Below are 26,217 nucleotides of genomic sequence, written 5' to 3'. Positions count from 1 at the left end.
ACGTGATGCCTATAGATATAATCATTGCCATAGATTACGTCACAAATTTGCGCGGTTCTATCAATTGCTCGACAGTAATTTGTTCACCCACCGTCTACTTGCTTTCATGAGAGAAGCCACTAGTGAAAACTACGACCCCGGGTCTATTAACACCTATCGTTTCCACTTTCGTTTTTACTTTTCTTTGTTACTTTGTTGCTTTCAGTTCTCACTTGGCGAACAATCTATAAGGGATTGACAACCCCTTCATAGCGTTGGGAGGAAGCATTTTGTGTTTGTGCAGGCACTTGAGATACTCCTTCACTCGATCGATACCTTGGTTCTCAAACTGAGGGAAATACTTACCTCCGCCGCGCTACATCACTCTTTCCGCTTCGAGGGAACACCGACGCAAGGATCCAAGGCCACGGGGGAAATCCTTTGCATATTTGCCTAGGAAGTCCCTTAAGGCGTAGCCGTAGCAGAAGGATTCCTGGTGTCGTTGCTGAGGAGTATCAAGACAAGAACAGTCTCCCGTCAGCACGTTTCTGGCGCCGTTGCAAGGTCTTTTGTTGCAGTAGCAGAAGTATTTCTCGCGCCGTTGCCGGGGAAGGAGAGATCTATCCAAGTAGGTCTCACAAACTCATCTCTTGCATTTACTTTTTTGCCAGTTGCCTCTCGTTTTCCTCTCCCACACTTCACATTTGCCGTTTTCATTTGCCTTTCTCCTTTGCCGTTTTCTTTTGCTTTTTGCCTTTTTGCTGTTTTCCTTTGCCGGTTTTCTTGCTTGCTTGTGTGCTTGTTTGTTTGTTGAAGTCATCATGGCTGAAAACACCAAACTTTGCCACTTCTCGAGTACCAATAATAATGATTTTATTAGTACTCCGATTGCTCCCGCCACTAGTGCGGAATCGTATGAAATCAATGCAGGTTTGCTCAATCTTGTTATGAAAGAGCAATTCTCTGGCGTTCCTAGTGAAGATGCCGCATCCCATCTCAATACCTTCATTGAGCTTTGTGATATGCAAAAGAAAAGAGATGTGGATAATGACGTGATTAAGTTGAAACTTTTTCCTTTCTTGTTGCGAGATCGCACAAAAACTTGGTTTTCTTCTTTGCCTAAAAATAGTATCGATTCTTGGGATAAGTGCAAAGTTTCTTACATATCCAAGTATTTTCCGCCGGCTAATATCATCTCCTTACGTAACGATATAATGAATTTCAAGCAACTTGATCATGAACATGTTGCACAATCTTGGGAGAGGATGAAGCTTATGATTAGAAATTGTCCCGCTCATGGCTTGAGTTTGTGGATGATTATACAAATCTTTTACGCTGGCTTGAATTTCTCTTCTCGCAATATCTTGGACTCCGCCTCAGGTGGAAAGTTCATGGAAATCACGTTAGGAGACGCTACAAAACTCCTAGACAATATCATGACCAACTACTCTCAGTGGCACACTGAAAGGTCACTTGCTAGCAAAAAGTACACGCTATAGAAGAAATTAACTCGCTTAGTGCTAAGATGGACGAGTTGATGAATTTGGTTGCTAGTAGAAATGCTCCTTTAGATCCTAATGACATGCCAGTATCTTCCTTGATTGAGGGTAGCAACGCTAGTTTGGACGTTAACTTTGTTGGTAGGAACAAGTTTGGCAACAACAATCACTACTGAAATTCAGAAATTTGCCATCTTCCATGGCGGACGACAAAGGGGGGAACCACTGACGGCAAAGGCTTTGCCGTCGGTCCGCAGACGGCAAAGTAGACGGCAAAAAAAATCCGGTGAAGAGGTTCTTTGCCGTCTGCTTTTCTAAAGCGGACGACAAAGAATCTTTTTCATGAGGGGGCAGATGGCAAATTAAATGGGATGGCACATACTCCAACGGCCTCGTTAAGTGTTAACGGCAGGCCTCCTCTCTTTGTCGTCTGCCATCCCACCTTTGCCATGTGGGGCCTGACGGCAAAGGGGGAACCAGCCCGCTCTCTCTCCCCTCTTTGTCGTATGCCATCCCACCTTTGCCATGTGGGGGATGACGACAAAGAGGGGAGAGAGGGGGGGGGGGCTCGTTCCCCCCTTTGCCATGTGGGGGGGGGGGGCAGACGGCAAAGGAGGGAACCAGCCCCCTCTCTCTCCCCTCTTTGCCGTCTGCCATCCCACCTTTGCCATGTGGGGACAGACGGCAAAGGGGGGACCAGCCCCTTTTTAATTTATTTCTTATTATATCCAGCATTTTTAACAATAATCAGGATATATATATATATTTGACATAAATAAATTTCTTTCCATACTCATAACCATATTAAAATAACTTTCATCCATAGTGCATACATATTATGCAAGTTGCAACCGTACCAAACCATATATTACACCAGTTTCATTCACATGCATACAAAGTTTCATATATATCCATATACTACAATAGTTTCAATACAAGCTTCCGTGAAGCCATGGTACAAGAAATCATCTTCAAGCATCCCATCAATATAATCCAAGCTTCCCGTGAAGTAAATGTAATCTACAAAATGACAAATAAGAAAGTTAGAAGAATAATACTAGATGAAGAAGTATATATAGGTTATTTCGAAGAGAAATTAGCTAAGTATAGGCCATTTAATAGCTAAATTAGGTGGAATAGGTCATCTTGGAGCTACATAGCCTTATTATGTCATTTAGGAGAGAACTTAGCTAACTATAGGTCATTCTAGAGCTAACTTGGATAAAAATATGTCATTTTGTAGTCAACTATTATTATTAATCCATTTTGACCTTATTATGTCATTTTGGAGCTAAATTAGTCATTTTAATGAGCTAACCAAGGTTCTTATGATGTTTTTACCTAGCTATGCTAATCATGTCATTTTGGAGGATAATTAGCTAAGTATGTCTTTGTTGGGGAAAATAACCTACGTAGAAGAAGAAAGAGAAGAAGCAAGAAGAGAAGAAGCAAGAGGAGAAGAAGAAGGAGAAGAAAAAGAAGAAGAAGAAGGAGGAGGAGGACGAGAAGGAGGAGGAGAAGGAGAAGAGAAAGAAAAGAAGAAGGACAAGAAGAAGAAGAAGAAGGAGTAGAAGAATGAGAAGGAGCTTCTCTCCTCCTTCTCCTTCTCCTTCTTCTTACTCCTTCTTCTTCTCTTCTTCTTCTGCTTCCTTCCTTTCATTTTCCCTCTTTCTTCTCCTCCTCCTCCTTCTTTTTATTAAATAGACCATTTTGGAGCTAACTAAGCTAATTATGTCATTTAGGTGGAACCCTAGCTAACTATAGGTCATTTCGGAGCTAACTTGGGTAAAATAGGTCATTCCGGAGCAAACTATGCTTATTAAGCCATTTTGGATCTAGCTAGGCTAATTATAGGCCATTTAATACCTAAGTTAGGGAGAATAGGTCATCTTGCAGCTACGTAAGCCTTATTATGACATTTAGGAGAGAACTTAGCTAACTATAGGTCATTTTTATTAAATAGGTTATTTAGGAGCTAACTAAGCTAATTATGTCATTTTGTAGGATAATTAGCCAACTTAGTCTTTCTTGGATGAGTCTAAGCTATGTAGAAGAAGATAAAGAGAAGAATAAGTAAAAGAAGGAGGAGGAGGAGGAGGAGGAGAAGGAGAAGGAAGAGGAGAAGAAGAATGAAAGAAGAAGGAGAAGGAGAAGGAGAAGGAGGAAGAAGAAGGAGAAGGAGGAGCTCCTTCTTCTTCTTCTTCTCCTCCTCCTTCTCTTCTTCTTCTTCTCTTCTTCTTCTTCTTCCTTCCTTTCATTTTTCCTCTTTCTTCTCCTCTTGTCCCCTTCTTCGGGCTAAATTATCTAAGAATGCCTTTTTGGAGCTAATTATGTCATTTCGAGGATAATTAGCTAAGTATAGGTCATTTTTATTAAATAGACCATTTTGGAGCTAACTAAGCTAATTATGTCATTTAGGTGGAACCCTAGCTAACTATAGGTCGTTTCGGAGCTAACTTGGGTAAAATAGGTCATTCCGGAGCAAACTACGCTTATTAAGCCATTTTGGATCTAGCTAGGCTAATTATAGGCCATTTAATACCTAAGTTAGGGGGAATAGGTCATCTTGCAGCTAGTAAGCCTTATTATGTCATTTAGGAGAGAACTTAGCTAACTATAGGTCATTTTTTTATTAAATAGGTCATTTTGGAGCTAACTAAGCTAATTATGTCATTTTGTAGGATAATTAGCTAATTTAGTCTTTCTTGGATGAGTCTAAGCTACGTAGAAGAAGAGAAAGAGAAGAAGAAGTAAAAGGAGGAGGAGGAGTAGGAGGAGAAGGAGAAGGAAGAGGAGAAGAAGAAGAAAAGAAGAAGGAGAAGGAGAAGGAGAAGGAGGAAGAAGGAGGAAGAAGAAGGAGATCCTTCTCCTTCTTCTCCTCCTTCTTCTCCTTCTTCTTATCCTCCTCCTTCTCTTCTTCTTCTTCTCTTCTTATTCATCTTCCTTCCTTTCATTTTTCCTCTTTCTTCTCCTCTTGTCCTCTTCTTCGGGCTAAATCAGCTAAGAATGCCTTTTTGGAGCTAATTATGTCATTTCGAGGATAATTAGCTAAGTATAGGTCATGTTTTATTAAATGGACCATTTTGGAGCTAACTAAGCTAATTATGTCATTTAGGTGGAACCCTAGCTAACTATAGGTCGTTTCGGAGCTAACTTGGGTAAAATAGGTCATTCCGGAGCAAACTATGCTTATTAAGCCATTTTGGATCTAGCTAGGCTAATTATAGGCCATTTAATACCTAAGTTAGGGGGAATAGGTCATCTTGCAGCTACGTAAGCCTTATTATGTCATTTAGGTGAGAACTTAGCTAACTATAGGTCATTTTTTATTAAATAGGTCATTTTGGAGCAAACTAAGCTAATTATGTCATTTTGTAGGATAATTAGCAAATTTAGTCTTTCTTGGATGAGTCTAAGCTACGTAGAAGAAGAGAAAGAGAAGAAGAACTAAAAGAAGGAGGAGGAGGAGGAGGAGGAGAAGGAGAAGTAAGAGGAGAAGAAGAAGAAAAGAAGAAGGAGAAGGAGAAGGAGGAAGAAGGAGGAAGAAGAAGGAGAAGGAGGAGCTCCTTCTCCTTCTTCTCCTCCTTCTTCTCCTTCTTCTTATCCTCCTCCTTCTCTTCTTCTTCTTCTTCTCTTCTTCTTCTTCTTCCTTCCTTTCCTTTTTCCTCTTTCTTCTCCTCTTGTCCCCTTCTTCGGGCTAAATTAGCTAAGAATGCGTTTTTGGAGCTAATTATGTCATTTCAAGGATAATTAGCTAAGTATAGATCATTTTTATTAAATAGACCATTTTGGAACTAACTAAGCTAATTATGTCATTTAGGTGGAACCCGAGCTAACTATAGGTCATTTCGGAGCTAACTTGGGTAAAATAGGTCATTCCGGAGCAAACTATGCTTATTAAGCCATTTTGGATCTAGCTAGGCTAATTATAGGCCATTTAATACCTACGTTAGGGGGAATAGGTCATCTTGCAGCTACGTAAGCCTTATTATGTCATTTAGGAGAGAACTTAGCTAACTATAGGTTATTTTTTATTAAATAGGTCATTTTGGAGCTAACTAAGCTAATTATGTCATTTTGTAGGATAATTAGCCAATTTAGTCTTTCTTGGATGAGTCTAAGCTATGTAGAAGAAGAGAAAGATCAGAAGAAGTAAAAGAAGGAGGAGGAGGAGGAGGAGGAGAAGGAGAAGGAAGAGGAGAAGAAGAAGAAAAGAAGAAGGAGAAGGAGGAAGAAGGAGGAAGAAGAAGGAGAAGGAGGAGCTCCTTCTCCTTCTTCTCCTCCTTCTTCTCCTTCTTCTTATCCTCCTCCTTCTCTTCTTCTTCTTCTTCTTCTCTTCTTCTTCTTCTTCATTCCTTTCATTTTTCCTCTTTCTTCTCCTCTTGTCCCCTTCTTCGGGCTAAATTAGCTAAGAATGCCTTTTTGGAGCTAATTATGTCATTTCGAGGATAATTAGCTAAGTATAGGTCATGTCTTATTAAATAGACCATTTTGGAGCTAACTAAGCTAATTATGTCATTTAGGTGGAACCCTAGCTAACTATAGGTCATTTCGGAGCTAACTTGGGTAAAATAGGTCATTCGAGAGCAAACTATGCTTATTAAGCCATTTTGGATCTAGCTAGGCTAATTATAGGCCATTTAATACTTAAGTTAGGGGGAATAGGTCATCTTGGAGCTACGAAAGCCTTATTATGTCATTTAGGAGAGAACTTAGCTAACTATAGGTCATTTTTTATTAAATAGGTCATTTTGGAGCTAACTAAGCTAATTATGTCATTTTGTAGGATAATTAGCCAATTTAGTCTTTCTTGGATGAGTCTAAGCTACGTAGAAGAAGAGAAAGAGAAGAAGAACTAAAAGAAGGAGGAGGAGGAGGAGGAGAAGGAGAAGGAAGAGGAGAAGAAGAAGAAAAGAAGAAGGAGAAGGAGAAGGAGAAGGTGGAAGAAGGAGGAAGAAGAAGGAGAAGGAGGAGCTCCTTCTCCTTCTTCTCCTCCTTCTTCTCCTTCTTCTTATCCTCCTCCTTCTCTTCTTCTTCTTCTCTTCTTCTTCTCCTTCCTTCCTTTCATTTTTCCTCTTTCTTCTCCTCTTGTCCCCTTCTTCGGGCTAAATTAGCTAAGAATGCCTTTTTGGAGCTAATTATGTCATTTCGAGGATAATTAGCTAATTATAGGTCATGTTTTATTAAATATACCATTTTGGAGCTAACTAAGCTAATTATGTCATTTAGGTGGAACCCTAGCTAACTATAGGTCGTTTCGAAGCTAACTTGGGTAAAATATGTCATTCCGGAGCAAACTATGCTTATTATGTCATTTAGATGGAAGTCTAGCCATTTTTTATTAAAACACTAGAAATAACATACCATTATCGTCATCACGGCGGTGAAGCACGGTGGCTGTGGCTTGTTTCACGTGGAGAGGGCTGCCCTGGAGAAGGCTCCACTATAGAAGGGTCGTGCGACGCGTTTCGGGAGATATTCTGCACCAAACATTGTTTGCAATGTGTCGTTAGCATGAGGACACTCTTAAGATCACTCCACTGAAATGAAACTCACCGTCGCCGCCACGTTAATGACTGTTATCGGCGGAGGGACTTGGCCACTCTTCTCGCACATAGACTGTACATTTGGTTTCGACAAGTCAAACTTTTTATTTATTAATGAAACGGACATTCAAATGCAAGATTTGAAATAACATGAAGAAGAAACTTACCACGAAGAGCTCGTACATGGCCCTGTTAGACGCATCATTCCGTGACCTCTCCGCCTCCACCAATGCAGTCGTCCTCTCCTCCAGCTCCCTAATCTCCTTATCCTTCTCCGCCATAGCCGCCTGCGTTGCCTCTCTCTCTTTCTGAATAGCAGCCTGCAACACAACTCATTGTTAGCAATGTAATCATATTGGTTCCAACGCACAACATAATGCGGAAAGATAGTTGAGTCCATTAAACTAACCTCGATGGCGAGCTCGACTGGCCGTGGACGACGTGTTATCTCCGGACAAGAGCTCGTTTGGCGTGCCTTTATCTGCCGGAGAGTGCTAGGACAATGTATAAGGCCGTCTCCAATGTCGATCTAGCGATGGGGCCTCCCGTTGCCAGCTATCATCACCAGCTCTGGATCAATAGGCCCCTCGCTCGGGTTAAAGTCCTCCCCTTTCCTCGCCTTCCCATGATCTCTGTACTTCACGAGCTTGTCGTGGGAGGAGATGTTGGTGAAGTTTTCTGGATGCTCGAGGTCAGACTCAGAGAATGCCTTGACCTTCTTGTACGAGGCAGTATGGGCCATCGCATACAGGTCGTACATCTTTGGCACCTCCGTCTTATTGTGACGCGCCTAAAAGAGAGAGAGAGGAAAATTGTATTAGTAAAGGGATCAAGATAGCATTAAGAATGAATTGCATGAGGCATGAAGCAAACCACATACCCAGTTCTCGCCAAATTGGATTAAGTTGACGCTCCCTTGATGGTGTGGCACACCAACCATTTTCCCGCGCCTCTCCTTGGCGTTGTTGTGGCTGGCCTCCCACGTTTCGGAGCACCACTGATCCACCAAGGGCTCCCAACAATCCATCTTATCCACACGCCATCTCGGGGGCACCTAAGTTAATAAAGAGAAATTTGAGCGCGTAAGAACCAAATCAAGGAAACTAACTACAAAGCCTTAATAATATGTAATTACCTTCATGTAATGCTCCTTCTCCATCTTAGCATCAGGACACTTCGCCTTGTCAATCCTAATATGCCGCGTGGCATAGTACTCTCGAACAACCTGCACCCGAACCTCGTGCCGAAAGTTTTGAAATAGGCGGCGACATTCGGTTTCGATAACCTTTGCCGCGTCCTCCTCGTATCCCTCCTCACACCTGTAGTCAAACGATACAACACCAATTAGTACAATAAATAGCTATGGTTGATTTATAATTGTGTGAAGGAGAAATTACCCAGAACTTTTGGATCACCATGTCCGCCCTCGTGTCGCACAAAACACCATCGATCTCGACCTCCGGCGGGGTCGGGGCACCCAAGTAGTGCTCCGAGGTCATTCCTACCTCTCGTTCCCGACCGGGCAACGTAACAAACCCTGGGAAGTTTCTACGGCAAAGCACACCAAGGACGCTGTTGGGCTTGCGGACACCCTTGGCAACAATCCAACCCCTACAATATGACAAATTAAAGCCAAAACATTAGATATATGAGAAAACGCGAAGGCAAAAGGTTAAATAAGAGTAAATTAACTTACTTGTTCCCATTTGGCCTAATCGACCACCTCTTCTCGGGGGTCGCCGGCATGAGCGGGAGCCCCGAACTACCACGCTGGTAGACGGTAGCCCCCTCACCTAGCTCCTCGTCGCTACCAGCATGGCCACTTGGCTCAGCCCAGGTATCCCACTGGGTCTCTTGGGACGTACCCTCATCCCTGCCTTGCTCCGGAGTCGCCTGGAATGAAGCCTCTGGGACACGAGTCTCGCGGGTCGAAGGCTCGTCGACCTGAGGCTCGTCGACCCGAGGCTCGTGAACTGGAGACCGTGTAGCCTCCACCTCAGACGAATCCACTCTAGAAGTTCTGTGCTGAGGTGAATCAGCTTGGGGTGGTGGCGGAGACCATGTAGCCTCCACCTCAGAAGGCGTGGCAGCCACCGCCCTACCTCTCCCGCGGCCACGTGTACCTTTAGTACAACATAAATACCAACATGAGTAATAAAATGTATATAAATACCAATATGCATACAACATGAGTACAACATAAATACCAACATGAATACAATGTGTACCTTTAGTACCTCTCGGCTTCGCGGGGGGTCGACCTCCTCTCACGGGGGCGCTCCTTGCAGAGTAGAGAGCAACGCTCTCCGAAGAGGCGAGGAAGGAATGGAAGTAGCCATCCCATCACCCGCCGACGAAGAAGGAGCCGCGGAGTGCTTTCGACCCTTTCCCACCATCTTTCAACACCTGTCATGACAAAGAGTAAATGAAATTAGTACAACATAAATACCAACATGAGTAATAAAATGTATATATAGTATAATACAAATACCAACATAAATACCAACATGACAAAGAGTAAATGAAATTAGTACAACATAAATACCAACATGACTAATAAAAATTGAATACCTAACATGAACTCAAAATTTATATATAGTATAATAGTTGAATACCTGACATGAACTAATAACAATCGTGCTCGTCTATATATGGTTTGGGGTCAATAAATGCATCATGATCATCACTATCATCAATAAATGCATCATTATCATCACTATCATGAAGACATGTGGAAGGCCACCATTATGTAATCAGTCAATAAGTGACAGGTCATCCGCAGCAGTAACCTCTTCTTCTTCCAGCTCTTCATGTTCGGGCTCAGGGGCTAAGACGGATTCACTATCGCTGTCTACTTCAATGTTCTGGGGTGAAGTAGAGCGGTTCTTGAAACGTTTCTTGGACATACGTGTTTCTTGGAAGAATTCTCCTTCATATGTGTCTGGGTTAATGTGAGGTTCGTAATCCTCTTCATTGAGGGTAGGTGGTCTAAAATGTGGTGGCACTTCATAAACGACATCCCAACCTTTGAGATTTGGATCAATTTGGCAGGCCCACGGTAGATAGAAAACTTGTGTCGCCTGTTGAGTCGTAATATAGACATGGGAACATCTAAGTGGGAGTTTTGGTTGATTTTGACTAGTCCTATATGTTCATGAGTCCTTCTAGTCTCCCTCGGCTCAAACCAATAACATTTGAAGACTACGACGGTCGGTGGGTTTTCACCATAGAATAGAAGTTCATAAATTGCTTCAACTCTTCCATAATACTCAATGTCTCCTTCGCCGATAGCAGAGACAGAACAATCTGTAGTCTTTAGGTCGGGCATAGATAGCTCTTTGCCAAAGGTACGAAAGTGATACCCATTGATGTTGTATTTGTCAAATGAACGAACCTTATAGTCAAAACCATTAGCGACTGGTCTCAACTCGGCGTCCATAGACTCTGCATCAGCCTACAAGTTTAATACGAAAGAATGGATGCATTAGCCGCAAATTAGACCAAGAAATCAAATGGACCCTTAATGGTAATTAATTACCCTTTGTTTGAACCAAGAGATGAAACCGTGATAGTCGCCTCCATGCTTTGCGAGAAGCTCATACTCTTCGACGGAATCCTTTTCGATGACCGCTCCATCCGAGAAGTCGGCGACGTATCGACTATATTAAATATCCGGAAATAAGAGTAGTTCAAAGCAATTAGAAGTTGTGGAACAATAAATTATCGAGAACTTACTCAATGTATGGCCGCACTTCTGTTAGGTTGGTGAAGACATACAAAGAAATGGTCCGCCATTCTTTGACATCCAACGATTTCCCTTTCGAAGAACCGGATGGTGCGAGCTTACCTTTGAATAGGCTGAGGTTGGATCAAACTTTTTTTGGATCGCCATCATTGTACCGAGGCTTCGGGTTATGCAAATGATGATTTTTGGCTTCGTAGTGTGCTATCACGAAGTTTACTGCCTCCTCAGTAATGAATGCCTCGGCCATCGATGCTTCAATTCTACGTTTATTTTTACACTTAGCTCGAAGCGACTTCTGCATCCTCTTAGTTGAGTAGCACCATCGATTTTGAACGGCCCACCCATTCTTGCCTTGGTCGGGAGATGCAAAATCAAATGTTGCATTGGATTAAAGAAGCCCGGTGGAAAGATCTTTTCTAATTTGCAGATCAACTCCGGCGCCAACTCTTCCATCTCATCTAGCACGCCAGGCGATAGTTCTTTGGCACAAAGAGAACGGAAGAAATAGCTCAGCTCTGCCAGTACTAGTCATTCATCCTCAGGGATAAAGCCACGCAACATCACCGACATTACCCGCTCAATCCATATGTGCCAATGATGACTCTTGAGCCCAAATATTTTCAATTTCTCAAGACTCGCTCCCCTCTTTAGATTCGCAGCATACCCATCGTGGAACATCAACCGCATTTTCACCCACAATAGCATTTCCCTCATAGCTGGCCTTTCAAGATTGAACCATGCCTTTGGCTTCGCTATGCTTTGGTTTCCTTTCCGTTGTCGCAAGTTTTGCAATGGTCTATCACATAGAGCCTCCAGGTCGATTCTAGCCTTAGGATTATCTTTTGACTTCCCCTCTATGCCAAACAATGTACCAAAAATGGCCTCCGCAATATTCTTTTCAGTGTGCATCACGTCGATGTTGTGTGGACAAAGGAGGTCTTTGAAGTAAGGAAGATCCCATAAGCATGACTTGTGAGTCCAGGCGTGTTCCGTATTATACCCTTTGAAGTATCCTGGACGCAAAGGATCAGGCTCGAGAGCGTTTAACTGATCAAGGGTCTGTTGGCCTGTCAACACAGCTGGTGCAGTGTTTTTGACAACTCTACCTTTGATGAAATTCTTCTTGTCTTTTCTGAACTTATGGTCAGGATCCAGGAATTGTCTATGCATGTCGAAGCAAGAATACTTGCGACCAGCCTACAGCCAACGGAACTGAAGAGCTGCCTTGCATGTGGTGCACGGGAACTTTCCAAGCACACACCAGCCAGCGAATAGCGCAAACGCCGGATAATCATGCGTCAAGTACATGTACCACACATGCATTTTGAAATTCGTTTTGGTAGCCGCGTCGTAGGTCTTGACCCCATTATCCCAGGCTTCTTGCGACTCATCCTTAAGCGGCTGCATGTACACATTCATATTCTTCCCCGGATAGTTGGGCCCTGGAATTATCAACGTTAGGAAAATGTTCTTTCTTTTCATAATCTCTCCGGGTGGCAAATTTAGTGGAATGACAAATACATGCTAACAACTGTATTGTGCTGCCGTCATACCATACACATTAAACCCATCCGTGCTGATGGCAACTCTAGGTTGCCTTGGATCTTCCGATTTATCCTTATGTAATGCATCGAAGTGCCTCCACGCAAAACCATCTAAAGTGTGTACCAGCATCTTGTTCCCATCCGCATCTAGTTCGGTTCTTTTGCCCAATTTGTGCCATGTCATGTGTCTGGCCGTCTCTTCGACCATGAAAAGACGTTGAAGTCTTGGTACGATTGGCAGATACCGAAGAATACTAATGGGGATTTTGGTCTGATTCTTCTCACCCATACCGTTGTCTACCACAATATACCTGGAAGAATTGCAAATGGGGTAATAGTTCAAGGCCGCATACTCAAGCCTAAATAAGGCACATCCATTCTCACAGGCATGTATCTTCTCATAGGGCATCTTAAGTACACGGAGGATTTTCTCTGACTGGTACAGGTTTGCAGGCAGTACATGGCCTTTGGGTAGAAAGCGTCCAAATATCGTCATCATCGCGTCGTAGCATTCTCTGCTTAGGTTGAATTGAGCCTTCAGAGCCATTACTTGCGCGATGGCATCCAGGTGACAAAGCTCAGTCTGCTCGTGGAGAGGACGTTTTGAAGACTCCAACATTTCATAGAAGGCCTTTGCAGATTCCTCCTTCTCATCGTCCGAATCCCGAGCATCATCAAAGTCTTGCACCATGTCTTCAATCCCGGTACCATGCTCGTCGGTGCAACAACGAATCACCTCAGCTCTGGCACGTTGGCCAGACTCACCATGAAAAGTCCACACCGTATAATTAGGCGTAAAACCCCACTTATGCAGGTGTTTACCCATTTCAAACTCTGTCTGCTTTTTCCAGTTGTCGTAGTTGGGACAGGGGCACCATGTTTTTTGCTGGCCATTTGCAAATGTGGCTCTCACAAACCCCCTGGTTTTTGTTAACCATTCATGGGTCATGTCTTTCTGAATAGGGTGACCAGTGTACATCCAAGCACGATCACTCATGTTGCCTAGCTACCTATGGGGGCACAAGAAATAAATATATAATTCATCATCTATATTCATACACTAATCAAGTTTGTCAGTTTTATTACGTCCATGCAACCTACACGCTAATAGGTAAAGATAGATCCTACTCCCACCCGAGTATGTGTAGATTGGGTTCGTTTTCCCATGCTCTGCTCTAGATGCGACGCAGAATTTCGGCAGCATCGCCCCGCTGTTCTCCTGATACACGTCTCGGCAATAAGCAGAGAGGATGTGTACCCGGAGAACGATAGGGGAGGCACTGACGAAATTCCGCATCGGATCCGGAGCACAACATACGGGAAAACAAACCCAATCTACACATACTCGGGCTGTCCATGGATAATGTTGGACAATTCTAATGGATGACGGTTATAAATATGCAAAGAAATGCATATTTATAGATGTCGTCCTTTCGAACGGGAGACGCATACTGGTCACGCATACTCATGATTGAAGAAACCTATAGCTAGCAAGTTTCATTGGCACGAAGACCGGGACAGAGCAAATTAAGGGGGTAGGAGGAGAAGTCATTTGTGCTCACCAACAAACGCAAGGGCGGAGCTAGTCCAACGCACGTGGAGGTCATCGAACAACTGCACATTGAAATTCACATGATCAACACAAATATGATGTTTTTATAATTAACATAATCGGCAAATATGTGACCTAACTCATAATTTACAAAACTATGACCCCGTGGGCCTCTAGAAGGTCGAAAAGCACCTTCTCGTTCAACAGTAAGTAGAAGAGGTGTCGGGGGCCGGGGCTTAGTGGCGTCGAGGGTCGGCGGTGTCGGGTGTCGGTGGTCGGGACTCGGGTTAAATGCGTCGATGGTCGGGGGTCGAGGGTTACTAGCGTCGGGGGTTGGGGTCTTTTCGATCAACAAGAGGCCAAAGAGGTGTCGGGGGCCCGGGGTTGTGGGTTAGTGGCGTCGGGGGTCGGGGGTCGGGGGTCAAGGGTCAGTGGCGTCGGGGGTCAGGGGTCGGGGGTGAGTGGTGTCGGGCGTCGGGGGTCGGGAGTCGGGGGTCGGGGGTCAGTGGTGTCGGGCGTTGGGAGTTGGGGGTCGGGGGTTAGTGTTGTTGGGCGTCGGGGGTCGGGGGTCGGGAGTCGGGCGTCGGTGGCGTCGGGGGTCGGGGGTCGAGGGTCGGGGGTTGGTGGCGTCGGGCGTCGAGGGTTGGTGGCGTCGGGCGTCGGGGGTCGGGAGTGGGGTGGCGGGGGTCAGTGGTGTCGGGTGTCGGGGGTTTGGAGTCGGGTGTCAGTGGCGTCGGGTCTGGTTGGTAGGTTTTAGGTGTGGCCTCGGTTCTGGTCTTGCTTGCATTGTCCCTGTTGGAACTTATTGCTAGTTGGCGATGTTGGCTCTGGTTGGTAGGTTTTAGTTGTGGTGTTCTCCTTTTCAGACTAAGCATCCCTTAAGGACGCTCATAATGGGAGTATCATAGCTAGTATCATGCATGTCAACTAAGCAATTTCCATGATGTGTCGTAGAATTAAATGAAGAAATAGGGAGTTGAGTATCATATTATGATCCTGTATCATATTAAATGATGTGCTACTATGTGTCTTGCATGACAATAAATGAACTATTCTATAATACTAACACATGATACTATGCATTACGGATATGGTATCATACACTAGTATCATATGCATGATACTAGTCTATGATACTACCCATTACAACCAGCCTAAGCTTGTCTATCTTCGGGCATCATGTTCACGTTTGTCTGTGTTTGTGTCATGTGTTGTATCCCTCGCTATACTCACTCTACTTCTTCTATCTCAATGCAATGAACGTGGGACGCACGGGCGAGTCGCTACCTCGGGGACATGGGAGGCGGGGGCGAGTCGCTTCGTCGGGAACGTGGGAGGCGGGGCCAAGTTGTGTGGGGCTGGTGTGGTGTGCGAACGTGGGGATTGCGTTTAGTAGCGTTTCATTAACGATTAACGAAGGCAATTTCATTAACAATTTTTTTAGGCCCTTAATTGTATGATTAGATGGTCTAGATTTTATGTTGGATCTTCCCTATTGTTCTTTTATAAAAGTAGTAGATGCAATGATACACAAGCTTAGCGTATTCGTAAAAAATATATAAAATGCAGCTTTTAGTGTGTCATGATATAAGCCAAAGTCTAGTGATCGGAGAAAAACCGCATTTATACAAGATTGTTAGGATCGGAAATTCTGAATGAACGAAAATTTCGGCAGCGATGCATGAATGGTTTGGGGCTCTCTGTCCACCATGGGCGCGTCTCAGCCGGAGCGTCCGGGAGTGATTGCTACTTCCTGGAGTAGAAATTGGAAATCCGGAGCTGCATCATGGCCTTGTTTGGGACCGCTCCGCTCCATCAAAAGTAGCTCCGCTCCACCAAATCCACTTTGGAGCAGTTTTATATAGGAGTTGTAGCTCTTTTAAAGAGAATGTTTGGCTTTTATCCAGCTTCAGCTTCACGAATGAAAATTTGGTGACAAAGATCTATTTGATTGGATGAGAGGGGAGAAACGAATGGGTATTCACCTACTGGTGGCAGTGGTGGGTAATTTTGCTACAACTCCAGCTTCTACAATTTTAGGAAGCACCTCCTAAAGAGCTTCATAAAAAACAAGAAGTTGGACCCAGATTCTAGTTTTTTTGTGGAGTTGTATATCCTAGAGCTATCCCGTTTGACTTAGAGCAAGTCTAATAATACCCAGTCGGCAGGCTATAGCAGATGCCATGTCATTAAAATCCTAGGTGGAAGAAAGAGAAAGAAGGAGAGAGAGAGTAGCGGGAGCTAGATGTACAGCCCGGCTGTAGTAGCACAAACGATGAAAAAGTTTGCATGCAACTTACTCTAGCTCTTCCCTTTCAATCACAGGGCTGCTTTCACATGCAAGCATTAAATGCTATAGTTGATTCACAGCTAATCTATAGCCAACTTATTATATGAGTGGGCTTTTAAAAAAATTATAGATGACATGGCATCTCTTTGTAGCTGGCAGCTGGCTACATTATTAACCATGCTCTTATGTTTTCTAGAGCGAAGTCAATTTTCTTGAAGTAGAGCAGTCCCGAAGGCCCTAAATGTATTGGGCGGCTAGAGGATGACAGTCGGCGATTTGAGTGGTAGGGAGATTTATGTGTGCTCGCGTGCCTGCCTGGCTCGAATCACTCGTTGCAGTTGGAAGGGCGCGCGCGCCTGGGGAACGCACAGCGCTATAATTACTTGACTGCTGGACTACTCGTGCGGTGCACAAAGGTGGCGACGGGAAGTCAAGAATAGCCAGCGCAATGCACATGTCCCGACTCCCGAGCCCCAGTCACCAGAGCCATTCCAAATTCAAAAGCCGCCGGTGCACCAGTGAGCAGTGGCACCGCCCTGCAGGCCCAGTCGCGCACGCACACTAGCAGTCCTACCAGCCTACCACACACACACACATATATATATATATATATATATAACGGAGGAAGAGGGTCGGCGGCAACCAAACTCTTCCCCCGGGTACCGAAGCGGATCCTTGGGCCATCCTCGCCGCCGCCTGTCTCGTGATCATGTTCAGTGTGCAGCCCCCTCGCCCGCTGATGGGTCCCGGCGGCACCGACCAGGCCGCAGATGGCGACAGGGAGCTCCGGCGCGAGAAGAAGGTGGCCATGCGGGCGCGCGCCAAGGCCAGTTCCAAGCGGCGCGAGACGTAGAGTGCCAAGAGGAAGAGGGAGGAGGAGGAGCGGCTCGACGCGGAAGAGGCTGACTACCCCCGTTCATGGGAGCAAGGTTGGTCGTTGTTCCCCCTTGTACACCACTTCTCTCTCTCTCTCTATCTCTTCATCTATATGTATGTTTGAATTTTCTTGAGAATGAAATCATATAGAATCGAGTACAAATCCTACCAAATTATCAGGCTTTGAATGCAACTGACCCTATCTATCTATTCGGTTCTATGGAGCCAACAAGGAGGTGTTAGGAAATTTCTCTAAAAGCAGAGTCATGATTCATGAACTCTGCACTGAGCGTGGACGTTCTTGGAAATTTTAGTATTTTAATTAACTTGCAAGAAATAGATACTTCCTCCCATCCAAAATGTAGGTCCATTTAGAGTGCGCAAGGTGTTAGGATTGTTTGTAAAATGCCAATATCACCATTCACCTATTTCAAACACCTTTTTTGTTTCACTAGTGGAAATCGGGCCTTTGGCCTGGACCCTTTAGTCCTGGCCTGCCTCTGGGCCGGGACTAAAGGCCCGAGCACGTCGCCCCAATTCTCAATGCCTCCCTCGAGGCTTTAGTCCCGTCCCGTAAGGAGCCTTTAGTCCCGGTTCGTGTCCCAAACCGGGACTAAAGGGCTACGCGGTGTGCAGCCCGCATGTGCACCACCTTTAGTCCCGGTTTGTGTCTCAAAACCGGGACTAAAGTCCTCTGTCTATATATAGCACAACCCCCCTCTCCCCTCTTGCTTGCATTTTTCTTGGATGGAGGATTGTGGGTGGGTGCTTGCTCTCCACTTTTTTTGATGCACTAGAGGTGTTTGTTGAAATGTGTGTTAGAGCGATGCCGCTTCAGTTCACCGAACACAACTACGATATGAGATGCCTGAGCCACGCTTAAACCTCTTCCTCTTTATTTCTACTTATTCTAAAAGGTTAGCAACTATATTTCCTCGTTTAGACCGTGCGGTACTAATTTTTAGGATCGTGATTGTATTTGATATACTATCGTATAACACAGATGAGCCATCCATGGATGTACGGTGATCGACGCACAGCCGCTTACAGAGAAGGCGTGCATTCTTTTCGAGATGCAGCCGATGCGAACAAGCATGGTGGTGGCTATATGTTTTGTCCATGTGTTGAATGTCAGAATGAGAAGGATTACACTTCCTCAAGAGTCATTCAGAGCCACCTGCTTCGGTCCGGTTTTATGTCGGGCTATAATGTTTGGACCAAGCACGGAGAAAGAGGGGTTATGATGGAAGACGACGATGAAGAAGAAGAGAACGATGATGACAACTACCGATATATGTTCCCTGAGTATGCTGATACCGCAACCGAAGACAATGAAGAAGAAGATCAGGATGAAGAACGGGAACCAGATGAGGCCGCTGATGATCTTGGCCGGGTCATTTCTGATGCACGGCGAGGTTGCGACACAGAAAAGGAGAGGTTGCAGTTCGAGCAGATGTTACAGGACCACAACAAATTGTTGTACCCAACTTGTGAAGATGGCTAGAAGAAGCTGGGTAGCACACTGGAATTGCTGAAGTGGAAGGCAGAGACCGGTGTGACTGACTCGTCATTCGAAAAGTTGCTGGTACTGATGAAGAAGATGCTTCCAAGAAAGAACGAATTGCCCACCAGCATGTACGATGCAAAGAAGCTTGTCTGCCCTCTAGGATTAGATGTGCAGAAGATACATGCATGCCCTAATGACTGCATCCTCTACCGCGGTGAGAAGTACGAGAATCTGGATAAATGCCCGGTATGCACTGCATTGCGGTATAAGATCAGAAAAGATGACCCTGGTGATATTGAGGGCGAGCCACCCAGGAAGAGGGTTCCTGCCAAGGTGATGTGGTATGCTCCTATAATACCACGGTTGAAACGTCTGTTCAGAAATAAAGATCATGCGAAGTTGTTGCGATGGCACATGGAAGATCGTATGAAATACGATAAGTTGAGGCACACCGCTGATGGTCGGCAGTGGAGAAAAATCGAGAGAGAGTTCCCGAGATTTGCAGCTGATGCAAGGAACTTATGGTTAGGTCTGAGTATAGATGGCATGAATCCTTTTGGGGAGCAGAGTTGCAGTCACAGCACCTGGCCCGTTACTGTATGTATCTACAACCTTCCTCCTTGGTTATGCATGAAGCGGAAGTTCATTATGATGCCAGTGCTTATCCAAGGTCCAAAGCAACCCGGCAACGATATTGATGTGTACCTAAGGCCATTACTTGATGAACTTTTACAGCTGTGGGCCGAACCAGGTGTACGTGTGTGGGACGAGCACAAACAAGAGGAATTTGACCTTCGAGCGTTGCTTTTCGTAACCATCAATGATTGGCCTGCTCTTAGTAACATTTCAGGACAGTCAAACAAGGGATACAATGCATACACACACTGTTTGGATCAGACAGAAAGTATATATCTGGACAAATGTAGGAAGAATGTGTATCTGTACAATCGTCGTTTTCTTCCACCCAAGCATCCCTTAAAGAAAAAAGGCAAGCATTTCAATGGCAAGGCAGAACCCCCGGGGAAGCCTGTCATCCGTACTGGTGCTGAAGTATTTGATATGGTCAAAGATTTAAAAGTAATCTTTGGAAAGGGTCCTGGCAGCCAACCTGTTCCTAACGGCCCTGATAAGCGCGTACCCATGTGGAAGAAGAAATCTATATTTTGGGAGCTACCCTACTGGGAAGTCCATGAGGTCCGCTCGGCAATCGACATGATGCACCTGACGAAGAATCTCTACGTGAATATTCTAGGCTTCCTGGGCTTGTATGGGAAGTCAAAAGATACACCGGAAGCATGGGAGGACCAGGAACGTCATAAAGGAAGAGATGGCATGCATCCAGGGCAGTTTCAAGGGCGTGCGACCTACACTCTTACTAAGGAAGAGAAGGAAATCTTCTTTGAAGTCCTTTTCAGTATCAAGGTCCCGACTGGCTTCTCGTCGAATATAAAGGGAATCGTAAATATGAAAGACAAAAAATTCCAAAACCTAAAGTCTCATGACTGCCACGTGCTTATGACGCAATTGCTTCCGGTTGCATTGAGGGGAATTCTAGTGGAAAATGTTCGCCTGGCAATTGTGCAGGTATGTGCATTCCTCAATGCAATTTCTCAGAAGGTAATCGATCGAGAAAGTCTATCAGGGTTACAGATTGATGTGGTCAAATGTCTGGTCAGCTTTGAGTTGTTGTTCCCGCCATCCTTCTTCAATATAATGACACACCTCCTAGTTCACCTAGTCGAATAGATTAGAATTCTCGGTCCTGTGTTTCTACACAATATGTTCCCCTTCGAGAGGTTCATGGGAGTCTTAAAGAAATATGTTCGTAACCGTGCTAGGCCAGAAGGAAGCATCTCCAAGGGCTATGGAACAGAGGAGGTCATTGAGTTTTGTGTGGACTTTCTTCCTAACCTTAAGCCGATTGGTGTTCCTGAATCTCGGTATGAGGGTAGGCTGACAGGAAAAGGCACACTAGGAAGGAAAGCAAAAGTATGTATGGACGGGCATTCTTTTTCTCAAGCACACTACACAGTTCTACACAATTCCACCGTGGTGGCTCCATATATCGTGAGACACAAGAATATTCTACGCTCCGAAAACCCGGGGAAGGCCGACTCTTGGATTAAAGGGGAACACGAGAAGACTTTTGGCAGTTGGTTGCACAAACATCTCATGAATGACGACACCGTTAGAGATGAGCTGTACTGTTTGGCTAGGCCACCATCTTCGACTATATGTACTTTCCAAGGGTATGAGATAAATGGGAATACATTTTACACGGTTGCCCAAGATAAAAAGAGCACCAACCAAAATAGTGGTGTCCGCTTTGATGCAACAGACGAGAATGGGCACTGTTTGGAAACATATTACGGGTACATAGAGGAGATATGGGAACTTGACTATGGACCTACTTTTAAGATCCCTTTGTTTCGGTGCAAATGGGTGAAGCTGACAGGAGGCGGGGTAGTTTTAGACCAAAAGTACGACATGACAACAATGGATCTCAACAATCTTGCGTACATGGAAGAACCATTTGTCCTAGCCAATGATGTCGCTCAGGTTTTCTATGTGAAGGACATGTCTACAAAAATGAGAAAAAGAAATCAGCAAAAGAAGATATCGTCCGATGAGCCAAAACGCCACATAGTTCTTTCAGGGAAAAGAAACATCGTGGGAGTAGATGACAAGACAGACATGTCAGAAGATTATAATAAGTTTCATGAAATTCCGCCCTTTAAAGTGAAAACTGTCCCAAGCATCCTACTGAATGATGAAGATTCTCCATGGCTATGACCCAGAAGAAAACAGAAATAATAGATAGGAATATTGGTGCAATAATGTAATAATGTATTAAACCTTTTATGTAATGCATGTATGGAATGTACTAAATTTCAAACACTTTTCATTTTCATAGTATCCATGTAAGAGATGAGTTCTCGTTCGAAACCCAGATACTTCGAGAAAGATTGTCCGTTTTGTACACGAAGTGCATCCAGTTTTTGTCGTAGCCCTCTCAACTTTTTAACATATGCTATGTGGGTGAAATGATGATAGCATGCGAACTTTCAACATTTTCAGAGTTCATTTGTAGTGCTTTTCAATTTCAGGGTCAACTAGCTAAAAAAAAAAGTAAATGCACGAAATATACCAAATGAAGTCAGAAATTGTTGAAATTTTGTGACGTGCCTTTGAATGGTGCATTTTGAACACACAAAAAGTATGGAGTTCAAATAAGTTCAAAAAAATGAAATCCCTTTGTAAGAGATGAGTTCTCGTTCGACACCCTGATACTTCGAGAGAGATTGTCCGTTTTGTACACGAAGTGCATCTAGTTTTTGTCGTAGCCCTCTCAACTTTTTAACACATGCTATGTGGGTGAAATGATGATAGCATGCCAACTTTCAACATTTTCAGAGTTCATTTTAGTGCTTTTGAATTTCAGGTTCAACTAGCTCAAAAAAAAAAAGTAAATGCACGAAATATACCAAATGAAGTCAGAAATTGTTGAAATTTTGTGATGTGCCTTTGAATGGTGCATTTTGAACACACAAAAAGTATGAAGTTCAAATAAGGTCAAAAAAATGAAATCCCTTTGTAAGAGATGAGTTCTCGTTCGAAACCCTGATACTTCGAGAGAGATTGTCCGTTTTGTACACGAAGTGCATCCAGTTTTTGTTGTAGCCCTCTCAAGTTTTAATACATGCTATGTGGGTGAAATGATGATAGCATGCCAACTTTCAACATTTTCAGAGTTCATTTGTAGTGCTTTTCAATTTCAGGGTCAACTAGCTCAAAAAACCATTGCAGAACATATGACCAAATTAATACAAGTTCATCATCACATTAAAGCCAAAGAACAGTAGTGATCAAATGTTATTATTGCAAAAAATAAATACATAAAGTTCTCTCATAAAACACCATACAACTATGTAAAACATTTAAATGCAACAACAAACGCGATCAAAATCGCAACTAAGGTAACAATTGACCCAACAACATAATGATACCAAGCCTCTTTATCAATGGCATATTTTCTAATATTCCTAATCTTCAAGCGCATTTCATCCATCTTCAAGCGCATTGCATCCATCTTCAACCGCATCGCATCGATCTTCATCTTGCGATCATCGATGACATCGGCGACATGCAACTCGAGTTCCATATTCTTATCCTCAATTATTTTCAATTTTTTCTTCAAGTATTTGTTTTCTTTTTCAACCAAATTTAACTTCTCGACAAGAATTTTTATGTGGGTTGGAATTTCCGGTTCACATACCTCCTAGATTAAAAAAATATATGTCACGTTGGTCGTCATAATTGTCACAAACACTAAATAAAACAAATAGTTATAAAAGATAATATATACCACATCCGAATCATAGACAGGACGAGGGCCGACGGAGGCGGATACCAAAACCATCGCACTATATAATAACAAAAAATAATGAAAGTGAGTAATTTATACAAGTATGTATCTAAATCATACAAGTAAGATTTTTGTTCTTTTAAAAAGAAGATAAGAACAAGAGGCTCACCACGGTGGTGCTCGCGACGAGATCGGCACGGGGCGATCGACAATGGTGAGGGCGGGCACGGGACGACACCCTACGCATGTGCAGACTCTAAGAAGTTAATTTGAGCATTTGAAATGAGCTACACTAGTAGTGACAAATGAAAGGATGAAGTAGCTAACCTTTTAAAACACTTGTGCAGTTGGTGCACGGCCAAACCTAGACAAATATTATGGAAAATGGAGCTTGGAGGTCGAGCTTGGAGAGGAGAAAGCTTAAGTAGAGTGGCTCGGGCATTTCATCGAACACGTCATGTGCATGAACTAGAGTGGCAAGAGCATAGCATGGTCACACTTCAACAACCAAAAAACAGGGAATATGGTGGGCAGGGGCGAGGGTTTATATAGGCAACACTTTAGTCCCGGTTCTTTCCACGCCCCGGGACTAAAGGCCCCTGCTTCCCGCCTTCTAGTCTGCCGAAAAAGGGCCTTTAGTCCCGGGTCGTGGCTCCACCCGGGACTAAAGGGGTGTCTTTAGTCCCGGTTCGAGCCACGCCCCGGGACTAAAGGCCCCTGCTTCCCGCCTTCTGGTCTGCCCAAAAAGGGCCTTTAGTCCCGGGTCGTGGCTCCACCCGAGACTAAAGGGGTCTTTAGTCCCGGATCGAGCCCCGAACCGGGACTAAAGATCCACCTGTATAAGCGGGAGTTAGAAAATTTCGAACCCAAATCGTCCATTTCTCTTCTTCTTCCTCTCGTTCTCCTGCCCGGCGCAGCACAACTAGCGACGAACTCGACGACGCCGTCAGGCTGCCCGCCATCCTGCTCGCCGCCGCCTGCCGTCCTCCTCGTCGTCGCCGTCGTCCTCCTCGCCGCCGTCGTCCTCCTCGCCGCGCGCCGCCCTCCTCGCCGCGCGCCACCTCCTCCTCGCCGCGCGTCGTCGACCCCTCCGGCCAGAAAGCCCCACGCCCCCTCATCCCCAACACTCCGACCAGCACAAGCAAAGAAGAAAAAGGAGAAGAAAAGAAGAAAAAGGAGAAGAAAGGAAGAAAAAGGAGAAGAAAAGAAGAAAAAGGAGAAGAAAGGAAGAAAAAGGAGAAGAAAGGAAGAAAAAGGGAAGGAGAGAAGAAAAGAAGAAAAAGGAGAAGAAAAGAAGAAAAAGGGAAGGAGAGAAGAAAAGAAGAAAAAGGAGAAGAAAAGAAGAAAAAGGAGAAGAAAGGAAGAAAAAGGAGAAGAAAGGAAGAAAAAGGAGAAGAAAGGAAGAAAAAGGGAAGAAAAGAAGAAAAAGATTTTTTTGTCATTTAATTCCTATTGTTATTAGGTTTGTGCTAGATTATTAGGGTTAGTAATATGTAGAATTAGGAAAAAGGAAAATAAGAAGAGGAGGAGAAGAAAAGAAGAAAAAGGAGAATAAGAAGAGGAGGAGAGGAGAAGAAGAGGAAAAATATAAGAAGAGGAGAGGAGAAGTAGTAGAAGAAGAGGAGAAGTAGAAGTAGAAGAAGAGGATAAATAGAAGAAGAGGAAAAATTAGTGTAGGGTTACAAGAAGAAGACATATTTTTTTTTGTCATTTAATTTTGCTATTGTATAGTGTATATGCTTAAGTGTTAATAGTGTTTCTTAGATTATTGCTTAATTTTGCTATTGTATATGCTTAAGTGTTAATAGTTTATTTTTGCTATTGTATATGCTTAAGTGTTAATAGTTTATTTTTAGCAAGAAAATTAATAGAACTAGTTTAATTTTGCTATTGTATATGCTTAAGTGTCCGGGACTGGGCTCCGCCCGACTGGTATTTTAGAGTTTAGGTTCTAGCCAAGACCCGAGACTAAAGGTCCTCCTATATAAAACGACACTTCGAAGTTTCCAAACCCTCTTATATAGTTTCTTAGTTTATTAGTTAATCAAATGTCCGTTTTTTGTAGAACTATGGATCCACATATCAGGAACCTCGAAGAGGAAGAACTTCTCGAAGATATAATCAAAGACGGCCCCGATGTTGAACCAGCTGAATCTCCGACGTCATATGTAAACGACTCCGTATATGGAATGGAGGTCGAGCGACACGAAGATGAAGCCGATGGGGCAGGAGATAGGTCCAATGACGGAGAAGGTGATAGCTCCACTGATGGAGAAGCCGGTGGAGAAGCCGGTGAAGAAATAATAAAGTCCGGCGAGGTATACATATGAAGTTCGACAATCACTTGTAATATGTGAAAAATATTGGAGATAGCTCTATATTGTATACATATACATTCATTTGACGAATGTTTCTCCCTCTTAGGCCTCCACATCGAGCAAATCTACGAAACGAGGCCCGACTAGAAAGTTGGATGCACGGACGCATTACACCTTTGAGGTGATAATGCCTACGGGCGAACCCAAGCTTCCTAAGAATGCTGCTGACACATTCAAGAAGCAATGCAGAGTTCTCGTTAGGGATCATGTCCCGATCAGCGTTCGGGAGTGGAACAAGCGCAAAGGGGCAGCCGATAGTGACTATGTCGCCGAAAGGTACAAAGATAATCTTTGGAATGATCTCATGTCACATTTCAACCTGCCAGAATGTGAGAATGAAGACGCCGCAGAAAACTGAGGGCCAAAGTCAAGCAGTGGACTCTAAAGAAGATGGCCGAACTGTTCCGTAGCTGGAAGAAGAAGCTATGGAAAAACTATCTAAAGACAAAGAAAGTGCCAGTATTCGAGGGGTATCTAGCCAAGCAGGCGAATCACTGGAAGGAATTTCAAGAGTACAAGGAGTCAGAAGATGCCCAGGCATTATCAGAAAAGAACAAGATAAATGCCGACAAGAATAAATATCACCACAAGCTGGGGCCAGGGGGCTATGAGACTGCCATCCCAAAGTGGGATAAGAAAGAGCAAGATCTGATAGATAAAGGCATTGTACCTGAACCACTCCGTGATGAGTGGGAATTGAGAGCAAGAAATTGGTTCCTTGCGCATGGTGGGTCGTACGACGAAACAACAGGGGACCTCATCTGCAATGACGATCTTAGGATACCCAGGGAGAATTGGAAAAGGATAGTGTCGTGGGTATAAGCCTGACAGTAGATGTGTAGGGTACGGAAAGATGGGCAGAGCCTTAGCTACGGCGAGGTTGTATGAGTTCAGGCCCCTCTGCGGTGGAGGTAATAGCCCTACGCCTCAGTGCT

At 44.1% G+C, this 26,217-nt stretch overlaps 1 pseudogene; it reads left to right on the top strand.

Annotated features, from left to right (window-relative positions):
* The first annotated feature begins 16,864 nt into the window (after positions 1-16,864).
* The window catches only part of LOC123408217, a 40,966-nt pseudogene continuing 31,613 nt past the window's right edge, over positions 16,865-26,217 (top strand).

This window comes from Hordeum vulgare, chromosome 7H (assembly GCF_904849725.1).
Source record: "Hordeum vulgare subsp. vulgare chromosome 7H, MorexV3_pseudomolecules_assembly, whole genome shotgun sequence".
In the NCBI taxonomy this organism is placed as follows: Eukaryota; Viridiplantae; Streptophyta; class Magnoliopsida; order Poales; family Poaceae; genus Hordeum; species Hordeum vulgare.
The sequence above is the reverse complement of the archived record's forward strand: the minus strand, read 5'-3'. Positions and strand labels throughout refer to the sequence as shown.